Source organism: Ictidomys tridecemlineatus, chromosome 11 (genome assembly GCF_052094955.1).
Source record: "Ictidomys tridecemlineatus isolate mIctTri1 chromosome 11, mIctTri1.hap1, whole genome shotgun sequence".
In the NCBI taxonomy this organism is placed as follows: Eukaryota; Metazoa; Chordata; class Mammalia; order Rodentia; family Sciuridae; genus Ictidomys; species Ictidomys tridecemlineatus.
The window spans coordinates 92,321,648-92,347,747 of record NC_135487.1 but is presented as its reverse complement, the minus strand read 5'-3'; positions in this window follow the sequence as shown (position 1 = coordinate 92,347,747).

Here is a 26,100-nt window from a genome sequence, read left to right as displayed (position 1 = left end):
CTCACAAACAAGGCTTCCCAGAGAGTGGCCAAAACGTCACATGAAACCAGGCTCACTGAGGTCTCCATGTGTGTTTTGACTCTCAACTATGGCTGCCAGGTCTTTCAGAATAAAATCATGTGATATCCTGGCTGAGATTCCCAGTATTCTGTGGAAAGTCACCCTGGGCGTCGATCTCAGTTTCCAGGGGGGACTCTCATGCATGGCATTGAAAAATCCCAACTCAATTCATGGCAATACATCTTTGAGGTCAGTTCCAGAACTCAGTCTCCAAGGGGAATTACACCAGAGTTCAAGCCCAGGCAGACCCAGTCATCTCTTCCACTGCCACACAAATGACCACAATTCAAACCAAAACACTGCCACAAGGCCCTCATCTTCTTCCATATAGACAATCCTCATAACCTCTGGCTGGAGGTTTCCATGAGTGGCGCAGCCTAAGACAGTGTCAACAATAAGCTCCCTTGCCCCTCATTTGCCTAATGTCAGGGTTGCCTGGACACCCTTCCTTTGAACCATGAGTGATCAAATAGGCCTGCCTTTAATACTGCTCAGCTTCTCCACTTGGAGGCCTGCTGATGGTGGGGTATAGATTTTTTGTGTGAATTGGAGTCATGAGTAAACCCAAGCACATAATGGCTAGCCTATGCAGGCCATTGAAAAACTCATTTGACCCAAAGGATCCCTATTCTCACTTGATGGAGGTCAGGAACCTTACAGAGGAAGGCCAGAGACTTCATCCACAATGACTGCTTTCTTACCATATTGGCTTTGGATGCACTTATGGTTTCTTTCTTGAGATCCATCAGGTGCTGACAATCTAAGCCACAGCCTCACACAGGGCCAAGAGGCTGATTCAGACACATCCCTTTGCAAAGCAGTTAAGCAAAGATCCACAAGTGATGCCCTTTCGTTGCATATGAAAACTGTTTTCTTCAGGCTTCACAAAGGGGTGTCCTGAGGCAAAGACCTTGCTGACATCCAGGGAAACAAAACAATTGGTAAACAAAAGGCCCAAAGCAGGGTTTCTCCACTGAGACTTTACGGGGCCCTCTAATATCTGAGTTTACTGAGATGCTCGACATTCCTTTCAGCTATCTAATACATGGCCATGTCACCAAACGTGGAGATGGTACATATCTTGGACACAAAACCATGAGCCTATTCTGAAGAGTGGCCAGAATTCAGGAAGAAAACAGGGATTTAGGAAGATAGTAGGTTTTGCCCATTGATAAGGCAAGCCGCAGTCCATTCATAAATTGGGCAGGATGAATGCTGGAAGCTTTCTACTAGACAGGACACATCCATTGATGCATTCTCTTTTCTAATGTCTACAACAATGGACACAGTGGGATACACAGACATAGCAACACTTGCATTGTCAAAAGACTTGCTAGAAACAGTCCACTCTAAACCAAACAAACTGCCTTTCCTAGCTCTTCTCAGAACATGAGACCAAACCACAAACTCACACCCTCACCCACAAAGCCACCTCCTTCCCCCAAGGAGGTCTGTGACTACCCGCAGTGTCCTCTGACTGGTGGGCCATACTATGTTCCCCCGAAATGGCCTGTCCTGTCTCAGATCTGGCCTCCTTGGCCAATTCAAGAAACATGGAAAAATACATGTGTTCTGAAGCAGGATTTGATTGAAAGTGAACTAAATGCCTAGAAATTTGTGAACTTGAGGATGAAATATATATCTTATGATGTGTATCAACTGAAGGAATAGTAATTTACTAGTGTTGAATAAAAATAAATGTCAAAATACACATCATGTCCCATAGGAGTCTACTTGCATTGTTGTTAAACAGAGTAAGTTACTGTAGAAATGTTAGGATTTCTAGGCACCATTCACTGAAGTTAGTTTTCAGTACTAGGAAACAAGTATATATTTAAGGTGAATGAATATTTCTGAGCATAATCTTGTGAAAAGTTGATTATAAATCCACATACATGAACATGAATTTAGGGAGTGAAAAATAAGACACATATATTTTATATTTTGAAAAATCTGGAGAGTGTGTGTGTATATATATACATATATATATATATATATACAAAAAACACACACACAGAGACATTAAAAAGTAAAAATATATATGCCAATTGAAATTCATCATGAAATATATATCATACAAAGATCCAAAAATATTTATTTTACTGAACATGGATGTATGTATCAGGTTGTTCAAGTAGGAAGCTTACCCATATGTTGATTTTCAGTTCCAACAGCATTTAGGAGGAGTGATTTCTTCTCACAGTTTGTATCTGCCAAGTCAGCCACCTCACAAGAATGTAGCTGGGAAACCAGGTAGGATTCTATATGTGCATGTAAAAATACATGTGCTGAATAGGCTGCAGAGAAAGGGAGACAGGAATTCACATATTTGTTAAGTTTAAAAACACATGAAGAACTATTACATTGAACTAGATTCATAACATCTACCCTTTATAATGCAAAAGGCCTGCACACACCATTCCTCCTCTGAACAGCTTGTTTTTATATTCTGTTTGGGTTATTTTCCTCTATCATATTAGGTTTCGTAGTCAGAGTCTTGTAGGGTATGGGTTTGTGTCAGGGATTCAGTATTTAAAATGGAAAATAGGAAAATGAATCCAATGTGTATGCAAATATGTGCTACAGAAAATCTTTCCACTGTCATCCTGAAAAATGCCTGGACAATACCCTTGCCCCAAAGAAGACGCAATTCGAGGAGAAGTGTTAGAAAATCTTTGAATACATATGTGGAATGAAAAATGCTCAGGAGTTCACAATTTTGGAGGTGGTAGAGGAGTTTCCATAAGTAAGGGACAAAATAAACACTCCACAAACATGGAGCTCTGCTGGCCTAAAGACTTCTTGAGAAACTGCCTCTGAGGTTGGCCTCTTGAAATATATGTTGTTGTCAGGAGCTTTAGCTTTCTTTGTAGTGAGACCATCAAAGCTGCGTCTGCATCTATGTGACCTGGAGGACATGGTTTCTGATTTTCCAATGAACATGAGGAAGAAGTGCTGAATTCTGTCTTTGTAGGCAAAATGTGGCCACTGGGGGCTAAGTGTCTCCCCGTGGGGACTGTGAAGCCATTTGGTCATCCTCCACTTTTCGTAGTGTTTCTTGCTTCTGCACTGGGAGTTTGGTATTTGCTTCACGAAATACAAGGAGTTCAACTAAGACACAGTGCTGGAGGGAGTTCTATCAGGTGTGGTGTGTCAGGGTCCGAGGAGAATGTACCAACCGGGCTTCTATCCCACAGAGCTTGCTCCCCTGACCATAGCAACCTGATGCTGAACATTGTTCTGAAACCTCTCCATATAACAAGATGCCTTTACATATAAAAGTCTGATTGCTGCACCATGTCAGTCAAAAGACATTTGGAAGCCCATGACAGATCCACATGGCCCCACCACAGATGTTTTATCACACACCTGCACACCACTGCTCTAGGTCCACTACTCAGTAGGCCGCCCCTTACTGGCATCTCTGTTCTTCATCATTTTCATGAAACCTCTCAATCAAGGCACCTGTCTGGTACACTCATGATCAGCAACAGGTCATCTAAAGGTTCTCCAGTGCCACCTGGTCATGGGAATTTCAAAGATTGCATGGTATTTATGTATCCATTTTTAAAAGATGAAGTTGGAGGCACTGTGGGTTTCCATTCATTCAGGAACCATTAAATGGTGAGAAAGATCATTTCAATGAAAGCTCTGGAGAACTATCACAAACAAGGCTTCCCAAAGAGTGGCCAAAACGTCACATGAAACCAGGCCCACTGAGGTCTACAATGTGAGGTCCATGTGTGTTTTGACTCTCAACTATGGCTGCCAGGTCTTTCATAATAAAATCATGTGATATGCAGGCTGAGATTCCCAGTGTTTTGTGGAAAGACTTTACTGGGCCCACTGATATCTGAGTTTTCTGAGATGCTCGCCATGCCTTTCAGCTATCTAGTACATGGCCATGTCACCAATCTTGGAGGTGGTACATATTTTGGACACAAAACCATGAGCCTATTTTGAAGAGTAGCCAGAATTCAGAAAAAAATCAGAAATCTAGGAAGATAGTAGGTTTTGCCCATGGATTAGGCAAGCTGCAGTCCATTCATAAATTGGGCAGGATTAATGCTGGAAGCATTCTACTAGACAGGACACATCCATTGATGCATTCGCTTCTCTAATGTCTACAACCACAAACACAGTGCGAACAAAGACATAGCAACACTTGCCTTGTCAAAAGACTTGCTAGAAACAATCCACTCTAAACAAAACAAACCAACTTTTCTAGCTCTTCTCAGAACATGAGACCAAACCACAAACTCACACCCACACCCACAAAGCCACCTCCTTACCCCAACGAGGTCTGTGACTACCCGCAGTGTCCTCTGACTGGTGGGCCATACTATGTTCTCCCGAAATGGCCTATCCTTTCTCAGATCTGGCATTCTTGGCCATTCTGTGAAGTTGTCAGGAGCCAGGGGTGAGCCACTACCTGCTTACTCAGGTAAGATCCCCTTCAGAGCTTTCCTGGAAATTGGCCATCCTCACATCTGTAGGTACCAAGAAAGACTGACTCTGTCCTTGGTAAATCCACCCAAGTGAGCCCACTGGGACTGGCACTGGGACTGCCTCTGGGTGCCTGGCTTCCTGGATCCCAAGTTCAGAGAGTTCCATCACCAAGGAAGTGTGGTGAGGTCACTTCCTTCAGGAACTGAATGAGGTCACTGCCTTGGAAACCACTTTGTCCTAACTGTTGCTTCCAAGGGTCCCAAGAGATGGAGGCTGCCTCTGCTTCCTGTGACACTTTCACAGGTTAGAATGGTATATCAACCATAGGCACCCAGGAAAAGCTCTCCACACAGGCCTGGTTTGGTCCATCCTGTCTACATTAAGAAGAGAGAGGCTAATTCAGACACATCCCTTCATTCTGACCAGGTTGTTTGCCACGGAAGATGACTTTTGTTCTCTAGGGTCCTTCCTAGCTGCCTATATCTTCTCCAGGGATTATTTCTGCATGGACCTTTGAGGTTCTCAGCAGGTGGAAGATATCCAACATTCCTGTGTTGTAAGACCAACACTTTCCCTGCTCTTCTGTAAAGTTAGATTGAGGGAACAGTGAATGCTTGGGGTTAAGAACATGTTCAATTTGGGTTAGAAATCATTCTGCTGGATGAAGAATGGTATTGGGAACCTTTGATATTTATAATAATATAGAGGTGAAATATATGTATGAAAACAGAAATCTAAGTAAGATTTGAAGGCCAGAAGGGCATAGGGTGCTTAATTTGGATAGTTAGCATTGAATTACATTCTGTACAGATGTCTCTGATAAATCCATATACAATGGCATAGGACCTTGTACCTTGGATGATTGAACGTAGAAGACAAGATCCAGTCTAAAAGGGATAGTAGGTACGATTAGGAAGATCGTAAGTAGGTTTAGGAAGAAGAGTGAGTATAATATTAGGACCAAAAGTTCTTTAACAATAGGGTGTCTGTTAGAGAGTGAATGTAAATGTCAGCACATGTGAAGAGTCAGTCACAATGGTGAACTGGGGAAGATATGTAGGAAAGCAGATATGAATATAGACATTAGGAAATCAGGCAAAGTATAAAGTGAGTGATAGGATTAGACATTTTCAACAGGTTTGAGGTTGAATATATAATCTTAGGCAGAAACAAATGTGTAGTCATCAATAGGATTGACATTTGAGAGCATTAGGCAACCTAGACAAGGATGGTTTTAGTAATCCATGCTCACTTTCCAATTAGGCTTAGGTACAATCATAATTATGACCTTTGCATTTTGTGTCCAAAATATCACTGTGATAAAATATATATGTAGATCAGGTGACATAAGTATTTCTTTCAATATTTTTGGGAGCAATATGTTGAAGACCTATAAATTAGAATTCCTGGGTACAAATAGTTGTACCCTGGGTCTATGAGTATAGAGATAATGCATGAATAGACCATACTGTGAGTAAAGAATATAACTTGTTCCAATTTAAATAATGGATTGAATTTATATCCGAAAACATATAGGAAATTTTATATTGATACATGATCATATATTCCAACCAGGTATACATCTAATGGTTATATTAGGGTGATGGTTTAACATGAGGAGTGTGTGAGTTTTGGTTCCAAAGTGATTATGGAAATCCAAAATAATGTGTTTGGAAAGAAGTCTCATGAAAAGACCAGTCTAGAAACATAGAGGAATACATGTGTTCTGAAGCACGATTTGATTGAAAGTGAACCAAATACCTAGAAATTTGTGAACTTGAGGATGAAATATATATCCTATGATGTGCATCAACTGAAGAAATAGTAATGTACCAGTGTTGAATAAAAATAAATGTCAAAATACACATCATGTCTTATACGAGTCTACTTGAATTGATGATAAACAGGGTCGGTTACTGTAGAAATGTTAGGATTTGTATGCACCATTCACTGAAGTTAGTTTTCAGTAGTAGGAAACAAATATGTATTTCAAGTGGATGAATATTTCTAAGAATAATCTTGGGAGAAGTTGATTATAAATCCACATACATGAACATGAATTTAGGGAGTGTAAAATAAGACACATATATTTTATATTTTTAATTATCTGGAGAGTGTGTGTGTGTATATATACATATATATATATATATATATATATATATATATATATATACAAAAAATTCACAAAGAGACATTAAAAATAAAAACATATATGCAAATTGAAATTCATCATGAAATATATATCATCCAAAGATCCAAAAATATTTATTTGACTAAACATGGATGTATGTATCATGTTGTTCAAGTAGGAAGCTCACCCATAGGTTGATTTTCAGTTCCAACAGCATTTAGGAGGAGTGATTTCTTCTCACAGTTTGTACCTGCCAAGTCAGCCACCTCAAAATAATGTAGCTGGGAAACCAGGTAGGATTCTATATGTGCATGTGAAAATACGTGTGCTGAATAGGCTGCAGAGAAAGGGAGACAGGAATTCACATATTTGTTAAGTTTAAAAACACATGGAGAACTATTACATTGGACTAGATTCATAACATCTACCCTTTATAATGCAAAAGGCCTGTCCAACTACACACCATGCCTCCTCTGAACTGCTTGTATTTCTATTCTGTTTGGGTTATTTTTCTCCATCAAATTAGGATTCTTAGTCAGAGTCTAGTAGGGTATGGGTTAGTGTCAGGGATTCAGTATTTGGAATGGAAAATAGGAAAACGAATCCAATGTGTATGCAAATATATGCTACACAAAATGTTTCCACTATCATCCAGAGAAATACCTTGACAATACCCTTGCCCCAAGGAAGACGCATTTCGAGGAGAAGAGTTAGAAAATCTTTGAATATATATGTGGAATGAAAAATGCTCAGGAGTTCACAACTTTGGAGGTGGTAGAGGAGTTTCCATAAGGAAGGGACAGGATAAACACTCCACAAACATGGAGCTCTGCTGGCCTAAAGACAACTTGAGAAACTGCCTTAGAGGTTGGCCTCTTGAAATATATGTTGTTGTCAGGAGCTTTAGCTTCCTTTGTAGTGAGACCATCAAAGCTGGGTCTGCATCAATGTGACCTGGAGGACATGATTTCGGATTTTCCAATGAACATGAGGCAGAAGTGCTGAATTCTCTCTTTGTAGGTAAACTGTGGCCACTGGGGGCTAAGTGTCTCCCCGTTTGGATTTTGAATCCATTTGGTCATCCTCATTTTCGAGGTGTTTCTTGCTGCTTCACTAGGAGTTTAAAATTTCCTTCACGAAATACAAGGAGTTCAACTGAAACACAGAGCTAGAGGGAATTCTGTGAAGTGTGGTGTATCAGGGTCCTAAGACAATGCACAAACCAGGCTTTTATCCCACAGAGCTTGCCCCCTTGACCATAGGAACCTTATTCTGAATATTGCCCTGAAACCTCTCCATATAACAAGATGCCTTTACATATAAGGGTCTGATGGCTGAACCCTGTCAGTAACAAGATATTTGTAAGCACATGGCAGATCCACATGGCCCCACCACAGATGTTTTATCACACACCTGCACACCACTGCTCTAGGCCCACTACTCAGCAGGCCCCACATTACTGGCATCTCTGTTCTTCATCACTTTCATGAAACCCGTCAATCAAGTCACCTGTCTGGTACACTCATGATCAGCAACAGGACATCCAAAGGTTCTCCAGTGCCACCTGGTCATGGGAATTTCAAAGATTGCATGGTATTTATCTATCCATTTTTAAAAAATGAAGTTGGAGGCACTGTGGGTTTCTATTCATTCAGGAAACATTAAGTGGTGAGAAAGATCATTTCAATGAAAGCTCTGGAGAACTCTCACAAACAAGGCTTCCCAAAGAGTGGCCAAAACATCACATGAAACCAGGCCCACTGATGTCTACAATGTGAGGTCCATGTGTGTTTTGACTCTCAACTATGGCTGTCAGGTCTTTAAGAATAACATCATGTGATATACTGGCTGAGATTCCCAGTGTTCTGTGGAAAGTCACCCTGGGCTTCGATCTCAGTTTCCAGGGGGAACTCTCATGCATGGCCTCAGAAAATCCCAACTCAATTCATGGCAATACTTCTCTGAGGTCAGTTCCAGAACTCAGTCACCAAGGGGAATCACACCAGAGTTCAAGCCCAGGCGGATCCAGTCATCTCTTCCACTGCCACACAAATGACCACAATTCAAACTAAAACACTGCCACAAGGCCGTCATCTTCTTCCATATAGACAATCCTCATAACCTCTGGCTGGAGATTTCCATGAGGGGCTCAGCCTAAGAAAGTGTTTACAATAAGCTCCCTTGCCGCTCATTGCCTAATATCAGGGTGGCCTGGACACCCTTTTGTTGAACCAGGAGTGATCAAATATGCCTGCCTTTAATACTGCTCAGATTCTCCACTTTGAGGCCTGCTGATGGTGGGGTATAGATAATTTGTGTAAATCGGAGTCATGAGAAAACCCAAGCACATAATGGTTAGCCTCTGCAGGACTTTGAAAAACTCATTTGACCCAAAGGATCCCTATTCTCACTTGATGGAGGTCAGGAACCTTACAGAGGAAGGCGAGAGACTTCATCCACAATGACTGCTTTGTTGCAATTTTGGCCTTAGATGCACATATGGGATCTTTCTTGAGATCCATCAGTCACTGAAAATCTAAGCCACAGCATCACACAGGGCCAAGAGGCTGATACAGAGACATCCCTTTGCAAAGCAATTAAGCAAAGAGCCACAAGTGATGCCCATTCGTTTGCATTTGAAAACTATTTTGTTCAGGCTTCACAAAGACGTGTCCTAAGGCAAAGACCTTGCTGACATCCAGGGAAACAGAACAATAGGTAAGCTAAAAGCCCAAAGCAGTGTTTCTCCACTTAGATGTTACTGGGCCCACTGATATTTGAGTTTTCTGAGATGCTCGCCATTCCTTTCAGCTATCTAGTACATGGCCATGTCACAAAGCTTGGAGGTGGTACATATTTTGGACACAAAACCATGAGCCTGTTTTGAAGAGTAGCCAGAATTCAGGAAGAAAACAGGAATTTAGGAAGATAGTAGTTATTGCCCATGAATAAGGCAAGCCGCAGTCCATTCATAAATTGGGCAGGATGAATGGTGAAAGCTTTCTAGTAGACAGGACACATCCATTGATGTATTCTCTTTTCTAATGTCTACAACCACGGACACAGTGCGATACACAGACATAGCAACACTAGCCTTGTCAAAAGACTTGCTAGAAACAGTCCACTCCAAACCAAACAAACCGCCTTTCTTAGCTCTTCTCAGAACATGAGATAAAACCACAAACTCAGACCCAGACCCACAAAGCCACCTCTTTTGCCCAAGGAGGTCAGTGACTACCAACAGTGTCCTCTGACTGGTGGGCCATACTATGTTTTTCCGAAATGGCCTGTCCTGTCTCAGATCTGGCCTTCTTGGCCAATTCTGTGAAGTTGTCAGGAGCCAGGGATGAGCCACTACCTGTTTTCTCAGGGAAGACCCCCTTTAGAGCTTTCCTGGCAATTGGCTATCCTCACATCTGTAGGTACCAAGAAAGACTGACTCTGTCCTTGGTAAATCCAAACAAGTGAGCACACTGGGATTGGCACTGGGACTGCCTCTGGGTGCCTGGCTTCCTGGATCCCAAGTTCAGAGAGTTCCATCACCAAGGAAGTGTGGTGAGGTCACTTCCTTCAGGAACTGAATGAGGTCACTGCCTTGGAAACCACTTTGTCCTAACTGTTGCTTCCAAGGGTCCCATGAGAACGAGGCTGCCCCTGCTTCCGATGACACTTTCACAAGTTAGAATGGTATATCAACCATAGGCACCCAGGAAAAGCTCTCCACATAGGCCTGGTTTGGTCCATCTTGTCTACATTAAGAAGACAGAGGCTCATTCAGACAAATCCTTTTCATCCTGACCAGGTTGTTTGCCACACAAAATGACTTTTGCTCTCTCAGGTTTTTCCTAGGTGCCTACATCTTCTCCAGGGATCACTTCTGCATGGACCTTTGAGGTTCTCAGCACGTGGAAGATCCCCGACATTCCTGTATTGTAAGACCAACTGTGTCCCTGCTCTTCTGTAATGTTAGATTGAGGGAACAGTGAATGCTTGGGGTTAAGAACATGTTCGATTTGGGTTACAAATCATTCTGCTGGATAAAGAATGGTATTGGGAACCTGTGATATTCATAATAATATAGAGATCAAATATATGTATGAAAACAGAAATCTAAGTAAGATTTGAAGGCCAGAAGGGCATTGGGCCCTTGATTGGGATACTTAGCTTTGAATTACATTCTGTACAGATGTCTCTGTTAAATCCATATACAATGGCATAGGACCTTGTACCTTGGATGATTGAATGTAGAAGACAAGATCCAGTCAAAAAGGGATAGTAGGTAGGATTAGAAAGATAGTTAGTAGGTTTAGGAAGAAGAGTGAGTATAATATTTGGACCAAAAGTTCTTTAGCAATAGGGTGTCTGTTAGAGAGTGAATGTAAATGTAAGCACATGGGAAGAGTCAGTCACAATGATGAACTGGGGAAGATATGTAAAAAAGCAGATATAAATATAGACATATGATAATCAGGCAAAGTATAAAGTGAGTGATAGGATTAGACATTTTCAACAGGGTTGAGGTTGAATATATAATCTTAGGCAGAAACAAATGTGTACTCACCAATAGAATTGACATTTGAGAGCATTAGGAAACCTAGACAAGGATGGTTTTAGTAATTCATGCTCACTTTCCATTTAGGCTTAGGTACAATCATAAGTGTGACATTTGCATTTTGTGTCCAGAATATCACTGTGATAAAATATATATGTAGATCAGGTACATGAGTATTTCTTCCACTCTTTTTGGGAGCAATATGTTGAAGACCTATAAATTAAAATTCGGGTGTACAAATAGGTGTACCCTGGGTCTATGAGTATAGAGATAATGGATAAATAGACCATACTGTGAATAAAGAATATAACTGGTTTCAATTTAAATAATGGATTGAATTGATATCTGAAAACATATAGGAAATCTTATATTGATACACGATCATTCAATCCAACCAGTTATACATCTAATGGTAATATTAGGGTGATGGTTTACCATGAGGGGTGTGTGAGTTTTGGTTCCAAAGTGATTATGAAAATTTAAAATAATGTGTTTGGAAAGAAGTCTCATGAAAAGATCAGTCAAGATACATGGAGGAATACATGTGTTCTGAAGCAAGATTTTATTGAAAGTGAACCAAATGCCTAGAAACTTGTAAACTTCAGGATGAAATATATATCCTATGATGTGCATCAACTGAAAAAATAGTATTGTACCATTGTTGAAAAAAAATAAATGTCAAAATACACATCATTTTTCATAGGAGTCTACTTGCATTGATGTTAAACAGGGTCAATGTAGGTAGAAATGTTAGGATTTCTACGCACCATTCACTGAAGTTAGTTTTCAGTACTAGGAAACAAATATGTATTTCAGATGGATGAATATTTCTGAAAATATTCTTGTGAAAAGTTGATTATAAATCCACATACTTGAACATGAATTTAGGGAGTGTAAAATAAGACACATATATTTTATATTTTGAAAAATCTGGAGAGTGTGAGTGTGTGTGTATATACGTATATATACATATATATATACACGAAACACACACACAGAGACATTAAAAGGTAAAAATATATAAGCCAATTGAAATTCATCATGAAATATATATCATCCAAAGATCCAAAAATATTTATTTTACTGAACATGGATGTATGTATCATGTGGTTCAAGTAGGAAGCTCACCCATAGGTTGATTTTCAGTTCCAAAAGCATTTAGGAGGAGTGATTTCTTCTCACAGTGTGTATCTGCCAAGTCAGCCACCTCACAAGAATGTAGCTGGGAAACCAGGTAGGAATCTATATGTGCATGTAAAAATACATGTGCTGAATAGGCTGCAGAGAAAGGGAGACAGGAATTCACATATTTGTTAAGTTTAAAAACACATGGAGAACTATTACATTGGACTAGATTCATAGCATCTACCCTTTATAATGCAAAAGGCCTGTCCAACTACACACCATGCCTCCTCTGAACTACTTGTATTTCTATTCTGTTTGGGTTATTTTTCTCTATCATGTTAGGATTCGTAATCAGAGTCTAGTAGGGTATGGGTTAGTGTCAGGGATTCAGTATTTGGAATGGAAAATAGGAAAATGAATCTAATGTGTATGCAAATATGTGCTACACAAAATCTTCCCACTGTCATCCTGAAAAAATGCCTTGACAATAATCTTGCCCCAAGTAAAATGCAATTCGAGGAGAAGAGTTAGAAAATCTTTGAATACATATGTGGAATGAAAAATGCTCAGGAGTTCACAACTTTGGAGGTGGTAGGGGATTTTGCATGAGTACGGGACAGGATAAACACTCCTCAAACATGGAGCTCTGCTGGCCTAAAGACTTCTTGAGAAACTGCCTCTGAGGTTGGGCTCTTGAAATATATGTTGTTGTCAGGAGCTTTAGCTTCCTTTGTAGTGAGACCATCAAAGCTGGGTCTTCATCTATGTGACCTGGAGGACATGGTTTCTGACTTTCCAATGAACTTGAGGCAGAAGTGCTGACTTCTTTCTTTGTAGGAAAACAGTGGCCACTGGGGGCTAAGTGTCTCCCCATGGGGATTGTGAATCCATTTGGTCATTTTCACATTTCGTGGTGTTTCTTCCTGCTGCACTAGGAGTTTAAAATTTCCTTCACGAAATACAAGGAGTTCAACTGGGACACAGGGCTGGAGGAAATTCTGTGAAGTGTGGTGCATCAGCGTCCTAGGAGAATGCACCAACCAGGCTTCTATCCCACAGTGCTTTCCCCCTTGACCATAGAAACCTGATTCTGAACATTGTTCTGAAACCTCTCCATATAACAATATGCCTTTACATATAAGATTCTGCTGGCTTCACCATGTCAGTCACAAGACATTTGGAAGCCCATGGCAGATCCACATGGCCCCACCACAGATGTTTTATCACACACCTGCACACCACTGCTCTAGGCCCACATCTCAGCAGGCCCCACCTTACTGGCATCTCTGTTCTTCATCACGTTCATGAAACCCTTCAATCAAGGCACCTCTCTGGTACACTCATGATCAGCAACAGGACATCCAAAGGTTCTCCAGTGCCACCTGGTCATGGGAATTTCAAAGATTGCATGGTATTTATCTAGCCATTTTTAAAAGATGAAGTTGGAGGCACTGTGGGTTTTCATTCATTCAGGAACCCTTAAATGGTGAGAAAGATCATTTCAATGAAAGCTCTGGACAACTCTCACAAACAAGGCTTCCCAAAGAGTGGCCAAAACTTCACATAAAATCAGGCCCACTGAGGTCTACAATGTGAGGTCCATGTGTGTTTTTACTCTCAACTATGGCTGCCAGGTCTTTAAGAATAAAATCATGTGATATCCTGGCTGAGATTCCCAGTGTTCTGTGGAAAGACCCTGGGCTTCGATCTCAGTTTCCAGGGGGGACTCTCATGCGTGGCCTCGTAAAATCCCAACTCAATTCATGGCAATACTTTTCTGAGGTCAGTTCCAGAACTCAGTCTCCAAGGAAAATCACACCAGAGTTGAAGCCCAGGCGGACCCAGTCATCTCTTCCAGCGCCACACAAATGACCACATTTCAAACCAAAACACTGCCACAAGGCAATCATCTTCTTTCATATAGACAATCCTCATAACCTCCTGCTGGAGGTTTCCTTGAGGGGCGCAGCCTAAGACAGTGTCCACAATAAGCTCCCTTGCCCCTCATTTGCCTAATGTTAGGGTGGCCTTTACACCCTTCCTTTAAACCAGGAGTGGTCAAATAGGCCTGCCTTTAATACTGCTCAGCTTCTCCACTTGGAGGCCTGCAGATGGTGGGGTATAGATTCTTTGTGTGAATTGGAGTCATAAGAAAACCCAAGCACATAATGGCTAGCCTCTGCAGGCCTTTGAAAAACTCATTTGACCAAAAGGATCCCTATTCTCACTTGATGGAGGTCAGAAACCTTACAGAGGAAGGCGAGAGACTTCATCCACAATGACTGCTTTGTTGCCATATTGGCTTTGGATGCACATACGGGATCTTTCTTGAGATCCATCAGGTGCTGACAATCTAAGCCACAGCCTCACACAGGGACAAGAGGCTGATGCAGACACATCTCTTTGCAAAGAAATTAAGCAAAGAGCCACAAGTGATGCCCATTCGTTTGTATTTGAAAACTGTTTTTCTCAGGCTTCACAAAGGGGTGTTCTGAGGCAAAGACCTTGCTGACATCCAGGGAAATAGAACAATAGGTAGCATAAGGCCCAAAGCATGGTTTCTTCACTGAGATTTTAAAGGGCCCACCTATATCTGAATTTTCTGAGATGCTCGCCATTTTTTTCAGCTATGTAATACATGGCCATGTCACCAAGCTTGGAGGTGGTACATATCTTGGACACAAAACCATGAGCCTATTTGAAGAGTGGCCAGAATTCAGGAAGAAAACATGAATTTAGGAAGTTAGTAGGTTTTGCCCATGAATAAGGAAAGCCGAAGTCCATTCATAAATTGGGCAGGATGAATGCTGGAAGCTTTCTACTAAACAGGACACAACCATTGATGCATTCTCTTTTATAATGTCTACAACCACCTACAGAGTGCGATACAAAGACATAGCACCACTCACCTTGTCAAAAGACTTACTAAAAACAGTCCACTACAAACAAAAAAAACCACCTTTCCTAGCTCTTCTCAGAACATGAGTCCAAACCACAAACTCACACCTACACCCACAAAGCCACCTACTTCCCCCAAGGAGGTCTGTGACTACCCACAGTGTCCTCTGACTGGTGGGCCATACTATGTTTCCCTGAAATGGCCTATTCTGTCTCAGATCTGGCCTCCTTGGACAATTCTGTGAAGTTGTCAGGAGCCAGGGGTGAGCCACTACCTGCTTTGTCAGGAAAGATGCCCTTCAGAGCTTTCCTGGCAATTGGCCATCCTCACATCTGTAGGTACCAAGAAAGACTGTCTCTGTCCTTGGTAAATCTAAACAAGTGAGCCCACTGGGACTCGCACTGAAACTGCCTCTGAGTTCATGGCTTCCTGGATCCCAAGTTCAGAGAGTTCCATCACCAAAGAAGTGTGGTAAGGTCACTTCCTTCAGGATCTGAAAGAGGTCACTGCCTTGGAAACCACTTTGTTTTAACAGTTGATTATAAGGGTCCGATGAGATGGAGGCTGCCCCTGCTTCCTGTGACACTTTCACAAGTTAGAATGGTATATCAACCATAGGCACCCAGGAAAATCTCTCCACACAGGCCTGGTTTGGTCCATCTTGTCTACATTAAGAAGAGAGAGGCTCATTCACACACATCCCTTCATCCTGACCAGGTTGTTTGCCACGAAAGATGACTTTTGCTCTCTCAGGTTCTTTCTAGCTGCCTACATATTCTTCAGGGATCATTTCTGCATAAACCTTTGAGGTTCTCAGTAGATGGAAGAACCCCTACATTCCTGTATTGTAAGACCAACTCTGTCCCTGCTCTTCTGTAAAGATAGATTGAGGGTACAGTGAATGCTTGGGGTTAAGAACATGTTCGATTTGGGTTAGAAATCATTCTGCTGGATGAAGAATGGTATTGGAAACCTGTGATATTTATAATAAAAAAGAGGTCAAATATATGTATGAAAACAGAAATCTAAGTAAGATTTGAAGGCCAGAAGGGCATTGGGCCGTTGATTGGGATACTTAGCTTTGGATTACATTCTGTACAGATGTCTCTAATAAATCCATATAAAATGGCATAGGACCTTGTACCTTGGATGATTGAATGTAGAAGAGAAGATCCAGTCAAAAAGGGATAGTAGGTAGGATTAGGAAGATAGTCAGTAGGTTTAGGAAGAAGAGTGATTATAATATTTGGACCAAAAGTTCTTTAGCAATAGGGTGTCTGTTGGAAAGTGAATGTAAATGTCAGCACATGTGAAGAGTCAGTCACAATGATGAACTGAGGAAGCTATGTAGGAAAGCAGATATGAATATAGACATTAGGAAATCAGGCAAAGTATAAAGTGAGTGATAGGATTAGACATTTTCAACAGGGTTGAGGTTGAATATATAATCTTAGGCAGAAACAAATGTGTAGTCACCAATAGGATTGACATTTCAGAGCATTAGGCAACCTAGACAAGGATGGTTTTAGTAATCCATGCTCACTTTCCAATTAGGCTTTGGTACAATCATAAGTGTGACCTTTTCATTTTGTGTCCAGAATATCACTGTGATAAAATATATATGTAGATCAGGTGACATGAGTATTTCTTCCACTACTTTTGGGAGCAATATGTTGAAGACGTATAAATTAGAATTCGCGGGTACAAATAGGTGTACCCTGGGTCTATGAGTATAGAGATAATGCATGAATAGACCATACTGTGAATAAAGAATATAACTTGTTCCAATTTAAATACTGGATTGAATTGATATCTGAAAACATATAGGAAATCTTATATTGATACATGATCATTCATTCCAACCAGTTATACATGTAATGGTAATATTAAGGTGATGTTTTACCATGAAGGGTGTGTGAGTTTTGGTTCCAAAGTGATTATGGAAATCCAAAATAATGTGTTTGGAAAGAAGTCTCATGATAAGACCAGTCAAGAGACTTGGAGGAATACATGTGTACTGAGTCAAGATTTGAATGAAAGTGAACAAAATGCCTAGAAGTTTGTTAACTTGAGGATGAAATATATATCCTATGATGTCATCCACTGAAGAAATAGTAATGTACCCGTGGTGAATAAAAATAAATGTCAAAATACACATCATGTTCCATAGAAGTCTACTTGCATTGATGTTACCCAGGGTAAGTTACTCTAGAAATGTTAGGATTTCTATGCACCTTTCACTGAAGATAGTTTTCAGTACTAGGAAACGAATATGTATTTCAGGTGGATGAATATTTCTGGGAGTAATCTTGTGAAAGTTGATTATAAATCCTCATACATGAACATGAATGTAGGGAGTGTAAAATTAGACCCATATATTTTATATTTTGAAAAATCTGGAGAGTGTGTGTGTGTATATATACACATATATATGTACACAAAACACACACTCAGAGACATTAAAAAGTAAAAATATATATGCCACTTGAAATTCATCATGAAATATATATCATTCAAAGATCCAAAAATATTTATTTTATTGAACATAGATGTATGTATCATGTTGTTCAAGAAGGATGCTCACCCATAGTTTGATTTTCAGTTCCAACAGCATATAGGAGGAGTGATTTCTTCTCACAGTATGTATCTGCCAAGTCAGCCACCTCACAAGAATGTATCTGGGAAACCAGTTAGGATTCTATATGCGCATGTAAAAATACATGTGCTGAATAGGCTGCAGAGAAAGGGAGACAGGAATTCACATATTTGTTAAGTTTAAAAACACATGGAGAACTATTACATTGGACTAGATTCATAACATCTACCCTTTATAATGCAAAAGGCCTGTCCCACTACACACCATGCCTCCTCTGAACTGCTTGTATTTCTATTCTGTTTGGGTTATTTTTCTCCATCAAATTAGGATTCTTAGAGTCTAGTAGGGTATGTGTTAGTGTCAGGGATTCAGTATTTGGAATGGAAAATAGGAAAATGAATCCAATGTGTATGCAAATATGTGCTACACAAAATCTTCGCACTGTCATCCAGAAAAATGCCTTGACAATACCCTTGCCCCAAGTAAGAAACAATTCGAGGAGAAGAGTTAGAAAATCTTTGAATACATATGTGGAATGAAAAATGCTCAGGAGTTCACAACTTTGGAGGTGGTAGAGGATTTTCCATGAGTACTTGACAGGATAAACACTCCACAAACATGGAGCTCTGCTGGCCTAAAGACTTCTTGAGAAACTGCCTCTGAGGTTGGGCTCTTGAAATATATGTTATTGACAGGAGCTTTAGCTTCCTTTGTAGTGAGCCGTCAAATCTGGGTCTGCATCTATGTGACCTGGAGAACATGGTTTTTGATTTTCTAATGGACATGAGGCAGAAGTGCTGAATTCTCTCTTTGTAGGTAAACTGTGGCCACTGGGGGCTAAGTGTATCCCTGTGGGGATTTTGAAGCCGTTTGGTCATCCTCCACTTTTAGTGGTGTTTCTTGCTGCTTCACTGGGAGTTTGGTATTTGTTTCACGAAATACAAGGAATTCAACTGAGACACAGTGTTAAAGGGAGTTCTGTCACGTGTGGTGGGTCATGGTCCTAGGAGAATGCAACAACCATGCTTCTATCCCACAGAGCTTGGCCCCTTGACCATAGCAACCTGCATCTGAACATTGTTCTGTAACCTCTCCATATAACAAAGATGCCTTTACATATAGGGGTCTGCTGGTTTCACCATGTCAGTCACAAGATATTTGGAAGCCCATGGCAGATCCACATGGCCACACCAAATGTGTTTTATCACACACCTGCACACCACTGCTCTAGGCCCACTACTCAGAAGGCCCCACCTTACTGGCATCTCTGTTCTTCATCACTTTCATGAAACCCATCAATAAAAACACCTGTCTGGTACACTCATGATCAGCAACAGGACATCCAAAAGTTTTCCAGTGCCACCTGGTCATTTGAATTTTAAAGACTGCATGGTATTTATTTATCCATTTTTAAAGAATGAAGTTGGAGGCACTGTGGGTTTCCATTCATTCAGGAACCATTAAATGGTGAGAAAGATCATTTCAATGAAAGCTCTGGAGAACTCTCACAAACAAGGCTTCCCAAAGAGTGGCCAAAATGTCACATGAAACCAGGCCCACTGAGGTCTACAATGTGAGGTCCATGTGTGTTTTGACTCTCAACTATGGCTGCCAGGTCTTTAAGAATAAAATCATGTGATATCCTGGCTGAGATTCCCAGTGTTCTGTAGAAAGTCACCCTGGGCTTCGATCTCAGTTTCCAGGGTGGACTCTCATGCGTGACCTCGGAAAATCTCAACTCAATTCATGGCAATACTTCTCTGAGGTCAGTTCCAGAACTCAGTCTCCGAGGGGAATCACAACAGAGTTCAAGCCCAGGCGCACCCAGTCATCTCTTCCTCCTCCACACAAATCACCACAATTCAAACCAAAACACTGCCACAACGCCCTCATCTTCTTCCATATAGACAATCCTCAAAACCACTTGCTGGAGGTTTCCATGAGGGGCACAGCCTAAGACAGTGTCCACAATAAGCTCCCTTGCCCCTCATTTGCCTAATGTCACGGTGGCCTGAACACCCTTCCTTTGAATCAGGAGTGATCAAAGAGGCCTGCCTTTAATACTGCTCAGCTTCTCCAGTTGGAGGCCTGCTGATGGTGGGGTATAGATTCTTTTTGTGAATTGGAGTCATGAGAAAACCCAAGCCTATAATGGCTATTCCCTTGCAGGTCTTTGAAGAACTCATTTGACCCAAAAGATCCCTATTCTCATTTGATGTAAGTCAGGAACCTTACAGAGGAAGGCGAGAGACTTCATCCACAATGACTGCTTTGTTGCCATATTGGCTTTGGATGCACATATGGGATCTTTCTTGAGTTCCATCAGGTGCTGACAATCAAAGCCAATGCCTCTCACAGGGCCAAGAGGCTTATTCAGACACATCCCTTTGCAAAGCCATTAAGCAAAGAGCCACAAGAGATGCCCATTCGTTTGCATTTGAAAACTGTTTTCTTCAGGCATCACAATGGGGTGACCTGAGGCAAAGACCTTGCTGACATCCAGGGAAACAGAACAATAGGTAAGCAAAAGGCCCAAAGCAGGGTTTCTCCACTGAGACTTTACTGGGCCCACTGATATCTGAGTTTTCTGAGATGCTCGCAATGCCTTTCAGCTATCTAGTACATGGTCATGTCACCAAGCTTGGAGGTGGTACATATCTTGCACACAAAACCATTAGCCTATTCTAATGTGAGGCCAGAATTCAGGAAGAAAACAGGAATTTAGGAAGATAGTAGGTTTTCCCATGGATAAGGCAAGCTGCAGTGCATTCATAAATTGGGCAGGATGAATGCTGGAAGCTTTCTACTAGACAGGACACATCCATTGATGCATTCTCTTTTCTAATGTCTACAACCACAGACACAGTGCAATACACAGACATAGCAACACTCGCCTTGTCAAAAGACTTGCTAGAAACAGTCCACTCCAAACCAAACAAACCGCCTTTCCTAGCTCTTCTCAAAACATGAGACCAAACCACAAACTCACACCCACACCCACAAAGCCATCTCCTTCCCCCAAGGAGGTCTGTGACTACCCGCAGTGTCCTCTGACTGGTGGGCCATACTATGTTCCCCAGAAATGGCCTCTCCTGTCTCAGATCTGGCCTCCTTGGCCTATACTGTGAAGTTGTCAGGAGCCAGGGGTGAGCCACTACCTGCTTTCTCAGGAAAGACCCCCTTCAGGGCTTTCCTGGCAATTGGCCATCCTCACATCTGTAGGTACCAAGAAAGACTGACTCTGTCCTTGGTAAATCCAAACAAGTGAGCCCACTGGGACTGGCACTGGGACTGCCTCTGGGTGCCTGACTTCCTGGATCCCAAGTTCAGAGAGTTCCATCACCAAGGAAGTGTGCTGAGGTCATTTCCTTCAGGAACTGAATGAGGTCACTGCCTTGGATACCACTTTGTCCTAACTGTTGCTTCCAAGGGTCCCATTAGATGAAGGTTTCTCCTGCTTCCTGTGACACTTTCACAAGTTAGAATGGTATATCAACCATAGGCACCCAGGAAAAGCTCTCCACACAGGGCTCGATTGGTCCATCTTGTCTATATTAAGAAGAGAGAGGCTTATTCAGACACATCCCTTCATCCTGACCAGGTTGTTTGCCATGGAAGATGACTTTTGCTCTCTCAGGTCCTTCCTAGATGCCTTCATCTTCTCCAAAGATCATTTCGGCATGGATCTTTGATGTTCTCAGCAGGGGGAAGATGCACTACATTCCTGTATTCTAAGACAAACTCTGTCCCTGCTCTTCTTTAAAGTTAGATTGAGGGAACAGTGAATGCTTGGGGTTAAGGACATGTTAAATTTGGGTTAAAAATCATTCTGCAGGATGAAGAATGGTATTGGAAACCTGTGATATTTATAATAAATTAGAGGTGAAATATATGTATGAAAACAGAAATCTAAGTAAGATTTGAAGGCCAGAAGGGCATTGGGCCCTTGATTGGGATACTTAGCTTTGAATTACATTTTGTACAGATGTCTCTGTTAAATCCATATACAATGGCATAGGACCTTGTACCTTGGATGATTGTATGTAGAAGAGAAGATCCAGTCAAAAAAAGATAGTAGGTAGGATTAAGAAAATAGTCAGTAGGTTTAGGAAAAATAGTGAGTATAATATTTGGACCAAAAGTTCTTTATCAATAGGGTGTCTGTTAGAGAGTGAATGTAAATGTCAGCACATGTGAAGAGTCAGTCACAATGATGAACTGGGGAAGATATGAAGGAAAACAGATATAAATGTAGACATTAGGAAATCAGGCAAAGTATAAAGTGAGTGACAGGATTAGACATTTTCAACAGGGTTGAGGTCTAATATATAATCTTAGGCAGAAACAAATATGTACTCACCAATAAAATTGACATTTGAGAGCATTAGGAAACCTAGACAAGGATGGTATTAGTAATCCATGATCACTTTCCATTTAGGATTAGGTACAATCATAAGTGTGACATTTGCATTTTGTGTCCAGAATATCACTGTGATAAAATATATATGTAGATCAGGTGACATGAGTATTTCTTCCACTATTTGTGGTAGCAATATGTTGAAGACGTATAAAATAGAATTCGGGTGTACAAATAGGTGTTCCCTGAGTCTATGAGTATAGAAAAAATGCATGAATAGAACATACTGTGAATAAAGAATATAACTGGTTCCAATTTAAATAGTGGATTGAATTGATATCTGAAAACATATAGGAAATCTTATATTGATACAGGATCATTCATTCCAACCAGTTATACATCTAATGGTAATATTAGGGTGATGGTTTACCATGAGGGGTGTGTGTGTGTTGGTTCGAAAGTGATTACGGAAATCCAAAATAATGTGTTTGGAAAGAAGTCTCATGAAAAGAACAGTCAAGAAACATGGAGGAATACATTTATTCTGAAGCAAGATTCTATTGAAAGTGAACCAAATGCCTAGAAACTGGTAAACTTGTGGATGAAATATATATCCTATGATGTGCATCAACTGAAGAAATAGTAATGTACCAGTGTTGAATAAAAATAAATGTCAATATACACATCATGTTTCATAGGAGTCTACTTGCATTGATGTTAAACAGGGTCAGTTACTTTAGAAATGTTAGGATTTCTATGCACCATTCACTGAAGTTAGTTTTCAGTAGTAGGAAAAAAATATGTATTTCAGGTGGATGAATATTTCTGAAAATAATCTTGTGAATAGTTGATTATAAATCCACATACATGAACATGAATTTAGGGAGTGTAAAATAAGACACATATATTTTATATTTTGAAAAATCTGGAGAGTGTGTGTGAGTATATATACATATATATATATATATATATATATATATATATATATATATAGACACCAAACACACACACAGAGACATTAAAAAATAAAAATATATATGCCAATTGAAATTCATCATGAAATATATATCATCCAAAGATCCAAAAATATTTATTTTACTGAACATGGATGTATGTATCATGTTGTGCAAGTAGGAAGCTCACTTATAGGTTGATTTTCAGTTCCAACAGCATTTAGGAGGAGTGATTTCTTCTCACAGTTTGTATCTGCCAAGTCAGCCACCTCACAAGAATGTAGCTGGGAAACCAGGTAGGATTCTATATGTGCATGTAAAAATACATGTGCTGAATAGGCTGCAGAGAAAGGGAGACAGGAATTCACATATTTGTTAAGTTTAAAAACACATGGAGAACTATTACATTGGAGTAGATTCATAACATCTACCTTTTATAATGCAAAAGGCCTGTCCCACTACACACCATGCCTCCTCTGAACTGCTTGTATTTCTATTCTGTTTGGGTTATTTTTCTCCATCAAATTAGGATTCTTAGTCAGAGTCTAGTAGGGTATGGGTTAGTGTCAGGGATTCAGTATTTGGTATGGAAAATAGGAAAACGAATCCTATGTGTATGCAAATATGTGCTACACAAAATCTTCCCACAGTCATCCAGAAAAATGTCTTGACAATACCCTTGCCCCAAGTAAGATGCAATTCCAGGAGAAGAGTTTGAAATTCTTTGAATACATATGTGGATTAAAAAATGCTCAGGAGTTCACAACTTTGGAGGTGATAGAGGAGTTTCCATAAGTAAGGGACAGGATAAACACTCCACAAACATGGAGCTCTGCTGGCCTAAAGACGTCTTGAGAAACTGCCTCTGAGGTTGGGCTCTTGAAATATATGTTGTTGTCAGGAGCTTTAGCTTTTTTTGTAGTGAGACCATCAAAGCTGGTTCTGCATCTATGTGACCTGGAGGACATGGTTTCTGATTTTCCAATGAACATGAGGAGAAGTGCTTAATTCTCTCTTTGTAGGTAAACTGTTGCCACTGGGCGCTAAGTGTTTCCCCGTGGGGAGTGTGAAGCCATTTGGTCATCCTCCACTTTTCCTTGTATTTCTTGCTGCTGCACTAAGAGTTTGGTATTTGCTTCACGTAATACAAAGAGTTCAACTGGGACACAGTGCTGGAGGAAGTTCTGTCACGTGTGGTGGGTCAGGGTCCTAGAAGAATGTACCAACCATGCTTCTATCCCACAGCGCTTGGCCCCTTGCCCATAGCAACCTGATTCTGAACATTGTTCTGAAACCTCTCCATATAACAAGATGCCTTTACATATAAGGGTCTGCTGGCTTCACCATGTCAGTCACAAGACATTTGGAAGCCCATGGCAGATCCACATGGCCCCACCACAGATGTTTTATCACAGACCTGCACAACACTGATCTAGGCCGACTACTCAGCAGGCACCACCTTACTGGCATCTCTGATCTTCATCATTTTCATGAAACCTGTCAATCAAGTACACTTGTCCGATACACTCATGATGAGCAACAGGACATCCAAAGGTTCTCCAGTGCCACCTGGTCATAGGAATTTCAAAGATTGCATGGTATTTATGTAGCCGTTTTTAAAGGATAAAGTTGAAGGCACTGTGGGTTTCCATTCATTCAGCAACCATTAAATGGTGAGAAAGATCATTTCAATGAAAGCTCTGGACAACTCTCACTAACAAGGCTTCAAAAAGAGTGGCTAAAATGTCACATGAAACCAGGCTCACTGAGGTCTACAATGTGAGGTCCATGTGTGTTTTGACTATCAACTATGGCTGCCAGGTCTTTCAGAATAAAATCATGTGATATCCTGGCTGAGATTCCCAGTGTTCTTTGGAAAGTCACCCTGGGCTTCGATCTCAGTTTCCAGGGGGGACTCTCATGCATGGTGTTGAAAAATCTCAACTCAATTCATGGCAATACATCTCTGAGGTCAGTTTCAGAACTCAGTCTCCAAGGGGAATTACACCAGAGTTCAAGCCCAGGCAGACCCAGTCATCTCTTCCACTGCCACACAAATGACCACAATTCAAACCAAAACACTGCCACAAGGCCCTCATCTTCTTCCATATAGACAATCCACATAACCTCTGGCTGGAGGTTTCCATGCGTGGCACAGCCTAAGAGTGTGTACACAATAAGCTCCCTTATCCCTCATTTGCCTAATGTCAGGGTGGCCTGGACACCCTTCCTTTGAACCAGGAGTGATCAAATAGGCCTGCCTTTAATACTGCTCAGGTTCTCCACTCGGAGGCCTGCTGATGGTGGGGTATAGATTTTTTGTGTGAATTGGAGTCATGAGAAAACCCAAGCACATAATGGCTAGCCTCTGCAGGGCTTTGAAAACTCATTTGACCCAAAGGATCCCTATTCTCACTTGATGGAGGTCAGGAACCTTACAGAGGAAGGCCAGAGACTTCATCCACAATGACTGCTTTCTTACCATATTGGCTTTGGATTCACTTATGGTTTCTTTCTTGAGATCCATCAGGTGCTGACAATATAAGCCACAGCCTCACACAGGGCCAAGAGGCTGATTCAGACACATCCCTTTGCAAAGCAGTTAAGCAAAGATCCACAAGTGATGCCCATTCGTTGCATATGAAAACTGTTTTCTTCAGGCTTCACAAAGGGGTGTCCTGAGGCAAAGACCTTGCTGACATCCAGGGAAACAGAACAATAGGTAAACAAAAGGCCCAAAGCAGGGTTTCTCCACTGAGAATTTATGGAGCCCTCTAATATCTGAGTTTACTGAGATGCTCGCCATGCCTTTCAGCTATCTAATACATGGCCATGTCACCAAACTTGGAGGTGGTACATATCTTGGACACAAAACCATGAGCTTATTCTGAAGAGTGGCCAGAATTCAGGAAGAAAACAGGAATTTAGGAAGATAGTAGGTTTTTCCCATTGATAAGGCAAGCCGCAGTCCATTCATA